Genomic DNA, 21,202 nt, shown 5'->3' with positions numbered 1-21,202 from the left:
TAAATATTTTTACATAGACTGTCTTCCTGGTCATGTTTGGACACTGAAGTCTGTGTTCCTTAGCTTGTGTTCAGCCAGTGTTTTGACAGATATTTCTTTGAATGCTTGGGAGGGGAGGTAAACACTTTCCCATATTTGCAAATTGGCTCTGTGCTGGGGAATGTCTTCTACATTTAACCGTGCTTGAACTGTACATAGGGACCAATCCAATGTGAGCACATAGGATCTTCTCAGGTATATTCTGAGCATGTATCTTGCCCTGGGCATGCATGTAGTTTTCTCAGTTCACACATATACACTGTGCTTTTGAATGCTTAATTTCCAAAAGAAAGTCTCCCCAGTTTCTTTTCCCAGCTCTTAAGCATCTATTTTATGCCTCAGTCACACTCTTTAGCTCAAGATGTTACATATGGTCATAGTTTAGGGGCATTACTTGCTGTTTTTCCTCACTATACGAGCTTTTAGGTAGGCCAAAAAGAGACAAATGCCTTCAGATAGTCCTCTGATAATTTGTGAATAAAATCTGCTCCTTCCCCTCTGGACCCAGAGACCAGAATCCCTCAAGGAAAATGTCGGTCACTGATATCATAAGATTGCCACTGAGATGAATAGGTGACCGATCCTGGGCACATGGAAGACCATGCGTACTGTTTCGATGTTACCTTTCTATTGATAAATCATTGGCTTAGTTGCTGTAACCCTTCAACTGGTTTTCAGCGTTCTGACGAAGCTGATTCTGCCAATTTCTACCTGTTTTTTTTTTTTGTTTTTTTTGTTTCTTGTGGGTAGTGGGAGCATGGAACTACTTACACTGTCATCTTGCACCAGAATCCCATAAAGTTTTAATTTCAGTTCTGATATCCATTTTGTTTCATAGGTTCTTTAGAAGAGGATTTTCTTCTAATTTTCATGACACTGAGTTTTTGTTTCATTTTACAGTTGACATTTTGTTTTACATATTTATGAACACTGAAAGATACTAATAAAATTTCTCCCTTTTGAAAATTTGAATGTATTTGAATTTTTTAAATGCATAACAATGTATATTTTATGTAATATACAAAATTATCTGTCTGTAAATATATTAAATAAAATCCTTTCATTTGATAACCTAAATTCCCTTAATCTTTTCACATTTGTTTACTTGATTTGGCCACTCTGAAAAATATTTATTAATATTGTCCACTGTCATTTCATTTTATCATTTTCTACTTCCTATAGTTTTTACTTTAAGAACTTGGCTACCATTTTGTTTTTGCATAAATAAATGTATTTTCATAAATCTTTACTCATAATGTGTTTCTTCCTCCTGCATGATATATTTGGCTTTGCAGTTAGCCGTGGCTTGGACCACTTCCATGATTTTCATTTTATTACATATGCTTGGCTTATTTTGCTAGACTATTTCAAAATTTTGTATGGTAGTTTTGATTGGGCATATTTATTGAAAATATCAAATTGTTTATTTTGATGTATATTTATGTTTAATATTCTGAAAGTCAACATCATGACTTAAATCAATTTTTACTTACTGTGCTGGCTAGAAGTTTTGGTTTAACTCCCTCTGTACTAATTTGTACTCCCTGAGTTGTTAGATGTTGTTGGGTTGGTTCTGGCTGACAGCGACCCTATGTACAACACAACAACACACTGCCCAGTCCTGCACCATTCTCAAAATCATTGCTATGTTTGAGGCCATTGTTGCAGTCACTGTGCCAGTCTATCTCATTGAGGGTCTTCCTCTTTTTCATTGACCCTTTATTTCTTTTTCTGGGGACAGTGGTCCTTCCTTTAAAATGTCCACAGTATGTAAGATGAAGTCTCACCATCTTCACTTCTAGGAAGGATTCTGGCTGCACTTATTACAAGGCAGATTTGTTTGTTCTTTTGGCAATCCATGGTATATTCAATATTCCTTTCCAACAACATAATTCAAATTCATCAATTCTTCTTAAATCTTCCTTATTCATTGTCTAGTTTTGTATGCATAGGAGGTGGTTAAAGATACCATGACTTGGGTCAGTTGCACCTTATTCCTCAAGGTGACAACTTCACTTTTTAATACTTTAAAGAGGTCGTTTGCAGCAGATTTGCCCAACAGTATGTCATTTGATTTCTTGACTGCTAATTCTATGGGCATCAATTGTGGATTCAAGTAAGATGAAACCCTTGACAACTTCAGTATTTGTAGTATTTCTCATGATGTTGCTTATGGGCCACTTGCAAAAGTTTTTGTTTTCTTTATGTTGAGATGTAATCCATTCTGAAGGCTGTAGTCTTTGATCTTCATCAGTAAGTGCTTCAAGTCCTCTTGTACTTCCTATTTATTGAATTGTCTACTATTTAATATTGTTATTGTTTAGACATTTTTGATAGCTTGGACAGTTTTCTCTTTAACAACCCCATTTGTTTTGAAATTCTACATGACTTTTAAGTTACCTGGAGTAGTTACCCTCTCAAGAAGAAAAATATTAATTTGCATTATCAATCAATATATCAACATTAAATAATAATTATGAATTCCTAATGAGAAATTTTGCTCACACATTCCAAATTTCCCTACTTTCATAAAAATGAAACATTCTGAAAGCTTTTAAATCATTAATGTCTGACTACAAACTTATGTTTTTTTCAGAAACAATTTGGAATCTTTTATTTCCAAGCTATTGCTATATTTTCCGTGATATTTTGTCTTTCCTGCCATTCATCCGTACTTAAATTACTAGTCATATTGCCATAACCTGTTTTGACTAAAAATGTATATCCATAAATGTATGTAAGTAAATGAAATGTTCTTTGCTCATCATTGTATCCTCTCTTCATAATACTGTACCTTGATGTAATTGTTTTAATTAAATTACTATATGATAAGGGTATAACCATATGTCCTTATATTTCTCTTCAGATAAGATTATAAGATAACCGTATAATATATTCAGTGAGTCAATGAAAGTATAAAAGAAAACAAAAACAAACCACAAAATATACTGTTTACCCTGACAGATGAATGAACTCTTGGTTAGGCATTAGATTGTTCTCTTTAGCCAATATATGTTGTTCTCCATCCTCCCAGTAATTTGAGCTTATCTGATTCTTTCCCTTTTGAGTTGATTCCATCTCATGGTGATCCCATGTGTTTAGACTTGAACTCTTCCACAGGGTTTTCAAGGCTGCAACTGTTCAGAAGCAGATCACCAGGCCTGTCTTTCAAGCTGTCTCTCGTTGAGTTCAAACTACCAACCTTTCTGCTAGTAGTTGAGTGCTGAATAGTTTGAGTCACCAAAGCTCCTTAAAAATTGTGATTTTTCTCTTACTACTTATGGGTGGTCTATTTCTTCAGCTCCTGTTAAGTTGTTAGCATCACTTGAGCAATGGAAAGTAAGGTGGTGTATATTTGTGTGGACCAGCAGTGGTTAAGCCAGAAAACATGCAATAAAATATCACAGAAGGCAAATGAACTCCTCCATTATTGATTCCTTCAGCTTTTGTCCTTATTTCACTGAAAACTGGACCCCATACATTATACTTTTTTTTATTGTAAAAATATAGGTAACACAACACATACCATCTCAACATTTTTCACGTATACAAGTCAGTGAGACCAATTACATCGATCATGATGTACAACCATTAATAATATCTGTTGCCAAATTTTCCATCCCCATAAACAAAACTCAATGTTATCTAAAAAGTAACAGCCCTCTCCCTGTCCCTTCCACCATTGGCAACCATTATTAAACTCTGATCTTTATATCTTTGCCTACTATAAGTATTTCATACTGGTGAGATGATAAAATATGCCGTTTTGTGATTAACTCATTTCATTCAGCATAATGTTCTCAAGGTTCATCCATGTTGCAGCATATATCAGGATTTAATGTTGCTTTATGACAGAGTAATATTCCATTGTATGGATATACCACCTATTGTTTATTCATTCATCTGTTGATGACCATTTGGGTGGTTTCCATTTTGGGGCTATTGTGAATAATGTTGCTTTTCCAGAGATGGCAGGGAAAGCTTAAGGCGTTCAGGTATTTTTCTTCAACATGACATTTTTCCAATACCCCTTTTTGCTTCCTTCTTTTCGATCCTCACATATCTTAAAAAGTCAGTTACTCACTCTATTAGTAATTCTTAATGACTCCATAAAAGAAGTTCATATCCAATATACTTACATAACTTTGGAACTAATTATGTTAAAAGTGTGTTTATCTTATTCCTGGCTTTCTGTTAGTAAACCATCCTTGCCAAGTCATGGTGCCTCATTTCCCTTGGGTACATACTAGAAATTATCCTACTGCAAAAATAATTGCTATGTGGCACTACGTGTACTTTGGACATATTATCAGGAGGTACCAGTCCCTGAAGAAAGACGTAATGTGTGATAAAATAGGGTCAGCAAAAAAGAGGAAGACCCTCAACGAGATAGTTTGACACAGTAGCTGCAACAATTGGCTCAAATAGAGAAACTATTGTGAGGATGGTGCAGGATTGGGTAGCATTTAGTTCTGTTGTCCATTGGGTTACTATGCGCCAGAACAGACTCGAAGGCACCTAACAATAACTGTTGAAACCATTCTTGCAGTATTATGTTATTGAAAATGTAGTTGCTGTGAGTTCACATTTGTGTATCACCGGATAATATTTGGACAAATCATATCATAAGAATGCTTAAACAAATGCAACCCAGAAATCCTCTTACAATGGTCATTCTCACAGAAAATTATTTATTTAATCTATCTTAATTCTAATAGTCGATTTGTCAATTTAGTACAATTAAAAATGTGAATTATCTATGTTGATTGACTAAATAGTGAGTTTGGTAATTTAAGAAAATTATGAGCGAGACGAAATACAATCAGGCAGAAAAAGCCAAACAAAACAAACAAAAATCTATGCAAAATGGTTATGTAACTCTCTGGTGTGATTCCTTTCATAGGGCTTTTCTTAGAGTGTCACACCTAATATTAGCCCAGGCTTCTCAACTTCCTGGCCCAGATTTTCCTTCAGCTGGCATTTCTCACATAAAGTACAAAGATTTTCTCCCTCCAAACCATAGTGACCAGATACAGGGAAAAGAAAATCACCATATCTATTTTATTCATTTTCATGCTTTTCACCTTATCCAGACCAACTCAGGTTTTAGGTTTTTTAATTGATGTCTGGATGTATATGCGATAATTGATTGCTAGAAGAAGTGAATCGTGATGAGTTGAGGCAATGAGCAGAGGTAGTACTTGGATGATGTGTTCCAGATACTGGATGGATGGGAAGAGTAATTCCGTACGGCTCCCTCCTTGGAGTTGATGCTATAACCTCCCTCCTCCAGCTTTTCTTTCTACCATTTCTCTCTTCCTTATTCTCTACATCCTCATTAGACTTTTTTCCCCTTTTCTCTTCCCTTTTTTCCTTCAAGTAATCCATTCAAAGCTACACCTTGCAACAAACCTCATTCTCTAGATGAAGATGTGATGGCAAGTAGATTGATGGTGGGATTGGTGGCCTGTGCAGTCAGAAAGCAGAACAATACATGAGTACAAAATGGAAAGATCCAAGGGCTCAAGTTCTGTTTTATGAATGTAGAGCATATCCTCGAAAATCATTTTTGGGAAGATCCCTATTATGTTACCAGGATAGAGGTAGTTAGAATAATAACTGCCCAAAAATGTCCCGGTACTTGTGACTATGTTAGGTTACGTGGCAAAGGGAAATTAAGGTTGTAAATGGAATTAAGTTTGATAATAAGCTGACCTTGAGATAGATTATTTTGGATTATCCAGGTATTCCAGTTTAATCGCAAAGGTCCTTGTAAGTGGGAGAGGGAGGCTAAAGTCAGAGATATAGATGTGATAATGGAAATAGAGGTCATTGTGATTCAGTATGATAACTCAACCTGCTATTGTTGGCATTAAATATGGAAGGGGACCATGAGACAGTCTCTAAAGATTGGAAAAGACAAGGAATTGGTTTTTCCCTAGAGCCTCTGAAAAGAAACACAACCCTGCCTACACCTTGATTTTAGTCCAATGAGGCCTATTTTAGATTCCTGATTCACAGAACTGTAAGAAAATAAATTTCTGTTATTTAAGCCACCAGGTTTGTGGAACTTTTTTTATAACAGACATAGGAAAGTAATGTAATTGTGGAATCCATTTCAGGCTGAATAACTGAATCCTCTTCCCCCATAAATTCTTAAGTCCTCCATCACATCTTTCTTTGTCTCTTTACTTCACTCAGCACTTTCCTCCAACTCTTATCTTGGAGGTGGTCCTATATCCTCCCTCTCACGTCTCCTTTCTTCCCCATTCTCTACATACTCATTGGACTTTTCCCATTTTCCTTCCTTCTCCTTTTTTTTTTTTCACCCATCATTCCATATTTTCTATTTCCTACAAACTTCTTTATTGGAGAGAAGTGGAAGTCAGACCTGGGAGGAAAACAGTGTAAGCTTCTCCTGTTGCACAAGTTCTCCTGTTGTACACTTTTCTTTTTAGGAAAAAAAAAAAATCACTGAGCTTCAGCACTTGGCTTGAGAAATCAATGAACATGAACAACACTCCAGCAAAAATCTTCAGAACAATGGGAACTAGGCACGCTAATGGTAGTAATCTTGCCACATGAAAACCTGAGTTTAGTCACAATTTACTTTTATCTACAGGATCTTAATCTTGCTGACAAGTAATATTCCATTAGGAAGTTTTTCACCATGGAACTCTTAAAATCTAAGTATTTCAATCCAAATACACAACTCAGTGAAGAATAACTGACTACAAAGATCAAAAGTATGCAAGATTCCTTTAAACCAAAAAAAAAAAAAAAAAAACAACCTCATTGCCACTGAGTTGATTCTGGCTCATAACCTCATAACCACCCTATACAACATAGCTGAACTGCCCCATAGGGTTTCCAAGATTGTAATCTTTACAATCATTAAGACTCAAAATGAGTGAAAACAGCTGTAAACATCCATTAATAATCAGAACATGGACTGTACAAGGCACGAATGTAGGAAAATTTCAATGGAAATCTTGAAAATTCATATCCTAAGAATTAATGAGTTGAAATGGATTAGTACTGGCCATTTTGAATCAGAAAATTATATGAACTACTATGCCAAGCATGACAAATCAAAGAGAAATGGTGTCACATTCCTTGTCAAAAAGAACACTTCAAGATCTATACTTTTGCTTATTCTGGACCCTGCAGCTGGCTCCTTTTCATCTGACCTCTGGTTCTTGGAACTTAAGCTAGCAGCTTACTTGTGGTCTTGCCTGCCAATCTTGAAATCTATCCATCAATCTTTGCAGCCTGTGAGCAATGACCCTGTTCTCTGACCTGCCAATCTTGAGTTACCAGCCCCTCCTGCTATGTGAATCAGGAGAACCACCTAGCATCACCCATGGACTTGGGATGTTCTAGCCTCTACAACCTCATGAGCCATTTCCTTGATATAAATCTCTCTATATACATATTCATAGGCTTTACTGATTTTGCTTTTCTAAAGGACACAGACTAAGACATTTGGCAAGCCTAAGATATTTGGTGAGCAAAAAAGATTTGGTTAATATTCATCCATTTCAAGAGGTAGCATATGATCACTAATGGATGGTACCGAAGGAACAAGTCCAAGCTACACTGAAGGCATTGGTGAAAAACAAGGCTTCAGGAATTGATGGCATACCAATTGAGATGTTTCAACAAAGGGATGCAGTACTGGAAGTGTTCACTCATCTATACCAAGAAATGTGGAAGACAACTACCTAGCCAACCAACTGGAAGAGATCCATACCTGAGTCTAAAGAAAGATGATCCAAAGGAATGCAGAAATTTTCAAACAATATCATTAATATCACACACAAATAAAATTTTGTTGAAAATCATTCAAAAGTGACAACAAAGGCCCCAAAAAAGAAAAAAAAAAAGTGAATTAATTATATATGACAATGTAGGAGCCCTGAATATCAAAGGCAAAGTTGAGGAATTGGACTGAGTGGCAGAGGGAGGGAGAGATGGTTCAGAAGCAGTGAGGAGTTGCCAGACCTGACCTGGCAGAACTGGCACCCCACATGCCGATTTCACTGGTGCAAGTGCAGTAAAATGAGCAGTGATGTTAGGGATGCGTTTTCCATCTCAGAAGAGACTGAGCAGTAGAGAGTTCATTCACGATCCCAGAATCAGCAAAAAGCAACACTCTTGGCAAAAGATAAGTGCTTACATCTAATCTACCAAAAATACGATAGGTCCCTGGGCCATCCTCCTGGTTTTGGAGAAGGAACAAATTAATAAATGGAGAAATAATAATCTGCCAGCTCTTGTAAGCTGGAAACTCAGAGCAGAAACACCTCCTTTCCCTAGGCACAGGCATAAGTGGTCCACAAACTTTGAATGCCTTCACCCCTGCATAGAACTGTGTGGACCCATTTCAACAGTGTATGCCCTCATTAGCACAGTACAACAGGGTATATCCCTGAAATCTAACTTCAACTGTTTCAGCTAAATGGTGGAGAGGCAAGTTGGTGATGTCTGACACCACTCTGCCTATTAAGCAGGGCCCTCAACTACCCATATCGGGGGCCTGACAATTGGTGGCTTCAACTATGCCACCTAGACATACTTCACAGGGGTCCAAAGATATATGGTGCCTCCCAGTCTTTACAGCCAACAGCACTGGGTGCTTATACTCTGGCTGCAAAACCCACACACCTAGGCACCCTAGAGAAGAGGGACATGCTTTCCTTACATACACTCAGGGGTGGTTGTAAGTCTCCTGCCTTGCTCAACAAGTGACCCCCTACTGCAGCCAGATACCTGTGCCTACACCAATCACCCCTGCCCATTTAGGACTGAACACGAGAGCCTGAACCACACACTTGGTGACCAACTACCTGGACACATGAGCTGAATCCATACAAGAAAAGGAAATGGACTCCTAATAACAGCTCTAACCACATAGTGACAAGATGTTAGAGCTTCAAAGGCACCAATTATCAAACTAGCTCACTCAAGCAGCGTATCTGGGCATATCAAGACAAAACAAAACTAGAAGCTAGGACAAACTAAGGAAACAAAAAAATAAATAAATACAATAACTTATTGATGGTTCGGAGTGAGCAGTCAATATCAGATCACATAAAGAGGTAGACCGTGATGGCTTTAGCAAGTTCCCAAAACAAAGAATCAAGAAATCTTCTGGATAAAGAGAATTTCCTGGAACTACCAGAGGTAGAATACAAAGGATTGGTATACAGAACTCTTCAAGAGATCAGGAAGGAGATCAGGCAAAATGCAGAAGAAGCCAAGGAATGCACAGATATAACATAAGAGTAACTTAAGAAGATTAGAGAAGAGCAGAATGACAAATTTAATAGGCTTCAAGAATCTATAGGGAGACAGTAAACAGGAATCCAGAAGATTAACAACAAAATTTGAGAATTAGACAATTCAACAGAAAGTCATAGGAGCAGAATTGAGGCAATGGAAGTCAAAATTAATGAGACTGAAGATAAAGCACTTGACAACAAATTACTTGAGGAAAAATCAGATAAAAGAATTAAAAAAAAAAATGAAGAGACCCTAAGAATCATGTGGGGCTCTATCAAGAGAAATAACCTATGAGTGATTGGCATACCGGAACAGGGGGGTAATCACAGAAAATACAGAGAGAATTGTTGAAGATTTGTTGGCAGAAAATGTCCCTGATATTGTGACAGATGAGAAGACATCTATTCAAGATGCTCATCGAACCCCACACAAAGTAGATCCCAAAAGAACATCAATAAGACATAAACAAATTTGCAAAAACCAAAGATAAAGAGAAAATTTTAAGAGCCACTAGGGATAAACAAGTCACCTACAAAGGAGAATCAATAAGACTAAACTCAGACTACTCAGCAGGAACCATGCAAGCAAGAAGGCAATGGGATGACATATATAAAACCTTGAAGAAAAAAGATTACCAGCCAAGAATTATATATCCAACAAAACTGTCTCTCAAATGTGAAGGCAAATTCAGATATTTCCAGATAAAAAGAACTTTAGGAAATTTGCAAAAACCAAACCAAAATTACAAGAAATACTAAAGGAAGTTCTGCAGTTAGAAAATCAGTAACATCAGATATCAACCCAAGAATAGAACACAGGACAGAGCACCAGATAATAAATCAAAGCTAAAAGGCTGAAAATAGGGAAACAGAGATGTCAATATGTAAAAGATGATAACATTAAAAATAAAAGAGGGGCTAAAGTATATGGTCATAGATCTCTCATATGCAGAAGAATTCAAGACAATATAAAGAAATAAAAGATTGGTTTGAACTTAGAAAAAGAGTGGTAAACATTAAGGTAACCACAAAGGGAAACTGACAATCCTACACACCAAAATAAAAAACAAGTAATACATAAAGACTCAATAATACAAAGGCAACAACAATGAAAAAGAGGAAAAGAAAATATATAAAGAAAAATGATTCAGCACAGGAAATTAGTGGAAAAAAGAAACTCAACAACACACACACACACACACACAAAGACATCAACATGACAGCACTAAACTCATACCTATCAATAATTATGCTGAATGTAAATGGACTAAATACACCAATAAAGAGACACGGAGTGGCAGAATGGGCGTGAAAACAAAATTCGTCTATACGCTGCCTATAAGAGACACACCTTAGACTTAAAGCCACAAACAAACTAAAACTCAAAGGATAAAATATTTATCAAGCAAACAACAATCAAAAAAGAGAAGTGGCAAACTTAAACCTGAAAAAATAGACTTTAAAGTTAAATCCACCACAAAGAATAAGAAAGGGCACCATATAAAGATTAAAGGGTCAGTACACCAGGTGGATATATTTTTTTTTTTATACCAGGTGGATATAGCCATAATAAATGTTTCCTCTCCAATGAATGGGCTCCAAAATACATAAAACAAACTCTAACTGCATTGAAAAGAGAGATAGGCAGCTCCACAATAATAGTAGGGACTTCAACACGCCTCTTTCGGTGAAGGATAGAACATCCAGAAAGAAGCTCAATAAAGACACGGAAGATCTAAACACCATAATCAACCAACTTGACCTCAGAGACATACAGAACACTCTGCCCAACAAAAGCCAAGTGTACTTTCTTTTCCAATGCACATGGAACATTCTCCAGAATGGACCACATATTAGGTCATAAAGCTACACTTAACAAAATCCAAAACATCAAAAATATTACAAAGCATCTTTTCTGACCATAAACCCATGAAAATAGAAATCAATAACAGAAAAAACAAGGGAAAAAAAAAATCAAACACATACAAACTGAACCACACCTTGCTCAAAAGCTACTGGGTTATGGGAGAATTAAGGACAGAATAAAGAAATTCATAGAATACAATGAGAATGAAAACACTTCCTACCAGAACTTTTGGACACAGTAAAAGCAGTGCTCAGAGGCCAATTTATAGAAATAAATGCACACAACTAAAGAGAAGAATGGACAAAATAAAAGAATTATCCCTACAACTCTAATAAACAGAAAGAAAACAGCAAAAGAAACCCTCAGATACCAGAAGAAAGAAAATAATGAAAATTAGAGCAGAATTAAATGCAAAAGAGAACAGAAAAACAATTGAAAGCGTTAACAAGACTAAAAGCTGGTTCTTTGAAAAGATCAACAAAGTTGATAAACCATCGGCCAAACTGACAAAAGAAAAACAGGAGAGGAAGCAAATAACCTGAATAAGAAATGAGATGGGCGATATCACAACAGGCCCAACTGAAATTAAAAGAAACATAAAAGAACACTATGAAAAATTGTACTCTAGTAAATTTGAAAACCTAGAGGAAATGGATGAATTCCTAGAAACACACTACCTACCTAAACTAACACAAAGAGAGATAGAACAACTAAATAAACCTATAACAAAAGAAGAGGTTGAAAAGGTAATTTAAAAAAACTCTCAACAACAACAAAAAAAAGCCCTGGCCCTGATGTTTCACTGGAGAATTCTACCCAACTTTCAGAGAGTTCCACCACTATTAGTAAAGGTATTTCAGATCATAGAAGAGGATGGAATGCTCCCAAACTCATTCTAAGAGCATAACGCTGATGCCAAAACTAGGTAAAGAAACCACAAAGAAAAAAAGAAAATTACAGACCAATATCCCTCATGAACTTAGACCCAAAAATCCTCAACAAAATTCTAGGCAATAGAATTCAACAAAATATCAAAAAAATAATTCACCATGACCAAATTGGATTCATACCAGGTATGCAGAGATGGAAACCCTGCTGACGTAGTGGTTAAGTGCTACAGCTGCTAACCAAAAGGTTGACGGTTTGAATCCACCAGGCACTCCTTGGAAACTCTATGGTGCAGTTGTACTCTGTCCTATTGAGTCGCTTTGAGTCAGAATAGACTCAATGACAACAGTTTTGTTTGGTTCTTTTTTTTTTTTTTTTTGGTTCATGCGGAGATGGTTTAACATTAGAAAAACAATCAATGAAATTCATCACATAAATAAAAGACAAGAACCACATGATCTTATCAATTGTTGCAGAAAAGGCATTTGACAAAGTCCAACACCCATTCCTGATAACAGCTCTCAGCAAAACAGGAATAGAAGGGAAATCCCTCAGCATAATAAAAAAGGGCATTTATGCAAAGCCAATAGCCAACATCATCCTAAGTGGAGAGAGTTTGAATGCATTCCCCTTGAAAACAGGAACCAGACCAGGATGCCCTTTGTCACCACTCTTATTCAACATTGTGCTGGTGGTCCTAGCCAGAGCAATGAGGCTAGAAAAAGAAATAAAGGGCATCCAAATTGGTAAGGAAGAAGTAAAATATCTCCATTTGTAGATGATATGATCTTATACACAGAAAACTATAAAGAATTTTCAAGAAAACTACTGGAACTAATGGAAGATTTCAGCAAAGTATCAGGATACAAGACAAACACACAGAAATCAGCTGGATTTGTCTACACCAACAAAGAGAACATCGAAGAGGAAATCACCAAATCAACACCATTTACAATAGCCCCCAAGAAGATAAAATACTTAGGAATAAATCTAACTAGAGACATGAAAGACCTATACAAAGAAAATTAAAACACTACTGCAAGAAACCAAAGGAGACCTACATAAGTGGAAAAACACACCTTGCAAATGGATAAGAATTCTCAACATTGTGGAAATGTCTATTCTACCCAAAGCAATCTATAGCTACAACACAATGCTGATCCAAATTCCAATGAAATTTTTTAATGAGATATAGAAACAAAACACCAACTTCATATGGAAGGGGAGGAGACTCTGGATAAGTAAAGCATTACTGAAAAAGAAGAACAAAGTGAGAAGCCTCACACTACCTGATTTTAGAACATATTATAACACCATAGTGGTCAAAATAGCCTGGTAATGGTACAACAGATAAATGGACCAATGGAACAGAATTGAGAATCCAGACATAAATTCCACCTATGAGCAGCTGATATTTGACAAAGGCCCAAAATCCATTAAAGAGAGAAAAGACAGCCTCTTTAACAAAAGGTGCTGGCATAACTGGACATCCATCTGAAAAAAAATGAAACAAAACGCATACCTCACACCATGCACAAAAACTAACTCAAAATAGATCAAAGACCGAAATATAAAATCTAAAACAATAAAGATCATGGAAGATAAAACAGGGACAAGGGTGGGAGCCCTAATACATGGCATAAACAGTATATGAAATATTACCAACAATACACAAACAGCAGAAGCGAAACTAGACAACTGGTAGCTCCTAAAAATCAAACACTTATGCTCATCCAAAGACTTCACCAAAAGAGTAAAGAGACAACCTACAGACTGGGAAAAGTTTTTTTGTCTACGATCAGAGTATAAACTCCAAAATCTATAAGATACTGCAAAACCTCAACAACAAAAAGAGAAAGGACCCAATTAAAAAATGTGCAAAGGATAGGATAGGCACTGCACCAAAGAAGACATTCAGGTGGCTAAAAGATACATGAGGAAATGCTCACAATCATTAGCCATTAAAAAAATTAGCCATTAGAGAAATGCAAATCAAAACTGCAATGAGATACCATCTCACCCCAATAAGTCTGGCATTAATCCAAAAAATTCAAAATAATAAATGTTGGAGAGGTTGTGGAGAGACTGGAACACTTACACACTGCTGGTGGGAATGTATAGTGGTACAACCACTTTGGAAATCAATTTGGTGCTTCCTGAAAAAGCTGAAAATAGAACTATCGTACAATCCAGCAATCCCACTCCTTGGACTATATCCTAAAGAAATAAGAACCTTCGCACAAGTAGATATATGCACACCCATGTTCACTGAAGCATTGTTTACAATAGCAAAAAGATCGCAGCAACCAATGTGCCCATCAACAGATGAATGGATAAACAAATTAAGGCATATTCACACAATGGAATACTGCAAAACAATAAGGAACAACGATTAATCTGTGAAACATAACATGAAGGGACCTGGAACACATTATGCTGAGTGAAATTAGTCTGTCACGAACGGACAAATATTGTATGAGACCACTCTTATAAGAACTCAAGAGAAGGTTTAAATACAGAAGAAAACATTCTTTGATGCTTATGAGGCTGGGGAGGGAGGGAGAGAGGTATTCACTAATTAGATAGTAGACAAGAATTATTTTAGGTGAAGGGAAGGATGACACACAATACACGGGAAGTCAGCACAACTTGACTCAACCAAAAGTAGTTTCCTGAATACGACCATACACTTCGAGCGATAGAGTAGCAGGCATGGCTGTCTGGGGTCCATGGTTGCAGGGAACATCTAGGTCAATTGGCATAGCAAAGTTTATTAAGAAAACATTTTGCATCCCACTTTGGTGAGTGGCATCTGGGGTCTTAAAAGCTAGCAAGCAGCCATCTAAAATGCATCAATTAATTTCAACCCACCTGGAGCAAAGGAGAATGAAGAACACAAAAGACACAAGAGAAATGTTAGCCCAAGAGACACAAAAGGCCTCAGAGACTCCATCAGCCTGAGACCGGAAACTAGATGGTGCCTAGCTACCATAAATGACTGTCCGGACAGGGAACACAACAAAGAATCCCTGATGGAGCAGGAGAAAAGTGGGATGCAGACCTCAAATTCTGGTAAAAAGACCACACCTAATGGTCTGACTGAAACTGGAGGGACCCCAGAGTTCAAGCCCCCAGACTCTCTGTTAGCCCAAAACTAAAACCATTCCAGAAGCCAACTCTTCAGACAAAGGTTAGACTGGAATATATAAGACATAAAAACTGGTGAGGAGTGTGCTTCTTAGCTCAAGTAGACATATGAGACAATGTGGGTAGCTTCCGTCTGGAGGGAGATGAGAAGGCAGAAAGGGACAGGAGCAGGTTGAATGACATGGGAGATACAGGGTGGAGAGAAGGAGGGTGCTGTGACATTCTACGGAGAGCAACTAAGGTCATATTACAATACGTGTATAAATTTTTCTAGGAGAAACTGGCTCAGATTGTAAACTTTCACTTAAAGCACAGTAAAAATAAATAAATAATTCTTTTTATTATTAAAAAAATTGTTTAAAAAAAGATCATTCAAAAATGGCTGCAGCAGTACATCAACAGGGAACTGCCAGAAATTCAAACAGAATTCAGAAGAGGACGTGAAACCAGGGAATACATTGCTGATGTCAGATGAATTCTGGCTGAAAGCAGAGAATGCCAGAAAGATGTTTACTCATGTTTTATTGACTATGCAAAGGCATTTGACTGTGTGGATCATAACAAATTATGCACAAACATTTCAAAGAATAGGAATCCAGGAACTCTTAATTGTGCTTATGAGGAACTTGTACATAGATCGAGAGGCAGCTGTTCAAACAGAACAAGAGGATATTGCATGGTTTAAAGTCAGGAAAGGTGTGGGTCATGGTTGTATCCTTTTACCGTACTTATTCAACCTGTATACTGTGTAAATAATCTGAGAAGCTGGAGTATATGAAGAAGAACAGAGTGTCAAGATTGAAGTATGACTCATTTACAACCTGCATCATGTAGATGACACACCCTTGCTTGCTGAAAGTGAAGAGGAATAGAAGCACTTACTGATGACGATCAAAGGCCTCCGGTATGAATTACAGCTCAACACAAAGAAAAACCCTCATAAGTGGGCCAATAAGAAACATCATGATAAACGGAGAAAATATTGAGGTTGTCAAGGATTTCATTTTACTTGGATCCACAATCAACATCCATGGAAGCAGTAATCAAGAAATCAAAAGACACTTTGCATTGGGCAAATCTGCTGCAAAGAACCTGTTTAACGTGTTGAAAAGAAAAGATGTCTCCTTGAAGACTAAGGTGCTCCTGACCCAAGCCATGGTGTTTTCAATCGCCTCATATGCATGCAAAAGCTAAACAACAAATAGGGAGGACTGAAGAAGTGTTGAAGCCTTTGAATCATGATATTGGTAAAGAATATTGAATATACCATGGACTGTCAAAACAATGAACAAATCTGTCTTGGAAGAAGCACAGTCAGAATGCTCCTTAGAAGCAAGGATGGTAAGACTACATCTCACAAACTTTGGACATGTTATCAGGAGGGATCAGTCCCTGGAGAAAGACATCAAGCTTTGTAAGGCAGAACCAAAAAGCCAAAACAAAACCCACTGCCGTGGAGTCAATTCAGACTGTTTCCAAGGCTGTAAATCTCCATGGAAGCAGATTGTCACATCTTTCCCCCATGGAGCAGCTAGTGGTAAAGTAGTGGTTCTCTGAAAAAGAGGAAGACACTTACTGAGATGTATTGACACAGTGGCTGCAACAATGGGCTCAAGTATAACAATTATGAGGATGGCGCAGGACTGGGCAGTGTTTCCTTCTGTTCTACATAGGGTCGATATGAGTTAGAATCAACTCATTGACACCTAACAACAACAACATTCAAGCAAATAACCCGAGAAGATGGAGTATATGAAGAAGAACAGGGCATCAGGATTGGAGGAAGACTCATTAAGAACCTGCACTATGCAGATGACACAAACTTGCTTTCAGAAAGTGAAGAGGACTTACAGCACTTACTGATGAAGATCAAAGAGTACAGCCTTTGGTATGGATTACAGCTCAACATAAAACGAAACTCCTCACAACTGAACCAATAAGCCACATCATGATAAACGAGGAAAAGATTGAAGTTGTCAAGGATTTCATTTTACTTGGATCCATAATCAACCCCCATGGGAGCAGCAGTCAGGAAATCAAATGATGTGCTGCATTAGCCAAATCATTGAAAAACAAAGATGTCACTTTGAGGACTAAGGTGTGCCTGACCCAAGCCATGATATTTTCAATCACCTCATATGCATGCAAAAACTGGACAATGAATAAGGAATATCAAAGAATTGATGCCTTTGAATTATGGTGTTGGTGAAGAATATTGAATATATCATAGACTGCCAGAAGAAGGAATTTATCTGTCTTGGAATAATTACAGCCAGAATGCTTCTTAGAAGGGAAGATGGTGAAACTTCTTCTGAGGTGCTCTGGACATGTTATCAGAAAGGACTAGTCCCTGGAGAAGGACATCATGCTTGGTAAAGTAGAGGGTCAGCGAAAAAGAGGAAAACCCTCAACAAGGTGGATTGACACAGTGGCTGCAACATGAACTCAAGCATAACAGGGATTGTGGATGGCACCGGATCAGGCAGCATTTCCTTTTGTTCTATATAGGGTCGCTATGAGTAGGCACTGACTCAAAGGCACCTAAAAACAACAACAACATACTTCTTATTATGAACCTTCATGACCTCTGTTCCTCCAGCTTCATGTCATACCACTCAGATCTTGTTCAACACACTTCAGCCATGTTGGCCTCCTTTCTGTTTCAAAAGCTAGATTTTATTTATTTATTTATTTTATTGTGGGAAATATATACACAACAGAACATTTATCATTTCAACATTTTTTACATGTACAACTAGTAACATCAGTTGTTTTCATCATTTTGTGCAACCATCACTGTTATCTATTTCCAGTTTTATCCACAATACAACATAAACTGTTTGTGTGCAGAAATCTTTCTTGTCCTGTTCACTTCCATATATACTGTGTATACTACAATGGCCAACAAGTTATAAAGGCTCACATCATATTCGTTAAGTGGGTGAAAGAAAACACATAATATGGTACTTATTATGGCCAGGAACTAAAATAGAATCCATATCCGAAGGCATGAATGTAGAATTTTACTGCAACATCACAAAAATCTCTATCACAAATTATCTTTAAAATTCTGCAATAAAGTCTGCGAATATAGCTTTTCCACTCCAAAAACCAAACCAAACCCACTGCCGTTGAGTCGATTCTGACTCATAACGACCCTATAGGACAGAGTAGAACTGCCCTATAGAGTTTCCAAGGAGCGCCTGGTAGATTTGAACTTCCGACCTCTTGGCTAGCAGCCCTAGCACTTAACCACTACGCCACCAGGGTTTCCTACTCAGGAGAATGTAAATATCTCTTTACAGTTTCTCTTTCATTTTCAAAATTAATCTAAATTCTACAGCTGCTGTGGAGTTTTGTGCTCCCTTCTCTGCTTTCTTCCTTGTACTCTGTTGAAAGTCTGGAGTGGCAGCTACAGGACTGTGTGGGCCTTGCATGAACCTATTACCACCTGGGCAGCACACAAATCACACCGCCAAACACAGAAAGTCAGAACTTGTATTCAGTTAAGGATGCAGAATTTTTGGAGCAACAGGCAGCAGGAAGGGCATGCCCCAAAGAGACCCTAGACAATCAGTTCTGGACTTGCAACCACAGCTGTGTAGAAAGGAGCTAGGATGGCATCATCCACAAAAGTTCTTTCTAAGGCACCTTGGGAAGATGGTGTTCCACCCGAGGCCACCATCTTACTTGACTTACAAGTCAGTACTAAGACTATGGCCTTTAAGTAACAGAGCAGTGTTCTCAGTGCCAGAACTGCATCTCCTCACAAGCAGAAGTCATGTCCAGAGAAAAATCTACTTGATACTTATACAGTCTATCATCAAGGAAAAGAAGGAGACAGAGAGAAAGAAGACAAAGAAAGAGAGAAACAAATGAGGTGGAGGAAGTGAAAGAGGAGTAACAGCAAAGAGGCAGATAGGAAAAGGGAAAAAAGAGAATGACACAAGAGAAAGGGAAAAACAACAAATATTGTGAAAACGAAGATGAAGGAAGAGGAACTATTTAAGACAAAAATGAAGCAAACAGGAGAAGTTGAAAATGTCTCAGGATCCTCAGTTCTCTGTGAACTTCCCCCCTGGCTGGATGGTGCCAGTGGCTACTTGTCTCAAAATTTCTGTCTTCTCGTTACTTCCAGGGAGAAGTTGGGGATTCATCCAGGAGTCTCAGCTGCCTTCAGGCCCCACACATTTGGGATAAACGATAGGATGATGGCCTAGATAATACCTTAAATTTACTTCTCAGTTCTTTCCAAGGACCTCTAAGACACTGCTCAGGCCTGTGAGGAAGCTTTTGGGAGAGATTTCCAGGGTAAAGAAATTCCTACAGTAGTGTAGGTAGATTAGCAGCCGGCCTGATGTGGCTGCTCTTTCTGTAATTTACCTTTGATACAACACCCACATTATGGTATCACAAGAAGAATAAAGTTTTCAAGAGACCAAAACATCTACATGGGTGAATCATAATACCAAGCTCTGCTATTCCAACTCAAGATACCCTTTCTGGAGCAGGCATGCTGGAGATGGAACGAACTGAGGCGTTGAGGTGGGAAATAGGTCTTCCTGAAGGATTCACCCATCCCTTGGTCACTTATATGCCCAGATTCTCTCTATTTTTGCCTGTCCCAAACATGTTTCTAGGATTTGATTGCCAACCACATGGCGACTACAGGGAAACCATTTTGTTCACTGTGGCCGGAGTGATCTTATATTTTACCATCCAAACTAGGACACTTTCGAGAGTGAAAGAGGGTACTATTAATAATTGAGTCAGGATGACAGGTGTAAGCAGGACCATTCTAGCCAAGCTGGGATGTATAGACCCTCTACTGATGTTACTTCCTACACTAATCACAATGAATTAGATCAAGCGTTGGCACCAGATGCCAGCCAGGCGAATCAAAGCCTTTTTTCTAGGAACTTCAGAATTTTTTTTTTTTTTTCAGAATTGGTAGTAAGTAAAAATATTTTCTCTTTCTGGTGGTTGTTGTTGTTGTCAGGTGCTGTCAAGTCAATTCTGACTCATAGCATCCCTACAGAACAGAGTAGAACTGCTCTATTGGGTTTCAAAGGAGCAACTAACTGGTGAATTTGAACTGCCTGTCCACTTTCACCCCATCTTCTGGTTAGCGGCCAAACTCATAACTGCTACACCACCAGGGCTCCTGGTGGCTCGAGCTATTAAATGCCAACCTAGCCATATTTTCCACAATGTGCCCTAGGGAGATTGAGGCAGTAGGTGTGTAGAGACAGAACAAGTAAACCAGAGGACAACAAAGGACCAAAACATGTAGCTCCAAATCCCTGCCTACCATAGCTGTGCTGCCTTGTACACTCCTTTCTCTAAACACCAAGTTGCCTTCTGGAGAAGAAAAGAAGATGGAGAAAGATATAAGAAAGACAAAGAATGCACCCCAAAGAGAATTACTTTACACTCACCAACATTCACACTCATCTGGCACTTATACATCAATAATCTCCAATTTTACCTGAATCCTCTCCTATGTCTATCAATTCAACACTGAACAAAAATTTATTGAGAGCATATTAGGTGTCCATTACAGGGATAAAGAAGTGAACAATAACAGAACAAATGACTTCTCCATTGACGTGTAGCTTACATTCTAGTTGGAGAAAACAGAAAATGAACAAATAAATATATAACATCATTCCAGATAGTGAAAAGTGCTATTAAGAAAATTAACTGGGGTCATAGGATAAAAAATTACAAGGAAGAGCATTTTCTTTGGCTAAGGTAGCCAGAGAAGTCATCTTTTGGGAGGTGACATCTGAATAGATACCTTATTGATGAGCAATATTAATTAGTTCCATTTTTTGTGTGTGTGTGTTTTTTTTTTTTTTTAGGGATAGTAGTTTTGCACCCACATCAAAGACTAAACTTGTCATCTTTTCCCCACAGGTTTCTCTTTCTGTATGTCTCAGTAACGTCACTGTCCACTTCACCTCCAATCACTCCT

This window comes from Elephas maximus, chromosome 8 (genome assembly GCF_024166365.1).
Source record: "Elephas maximus indicus isolate mEleMax1 chromosome 8, mEleMax1 primary haplotype, whole genome shotgun sequence".
NCBI classification, from domain to species: domain Eukaryota; kingdom Metazoa; phylum Chordata; class Mammalia; order Proboscidea; family Elephantidae; genus Elephas; species Elephas maximus.
This window is presented reverse-complemented; position numbering follows the sequence as displayed.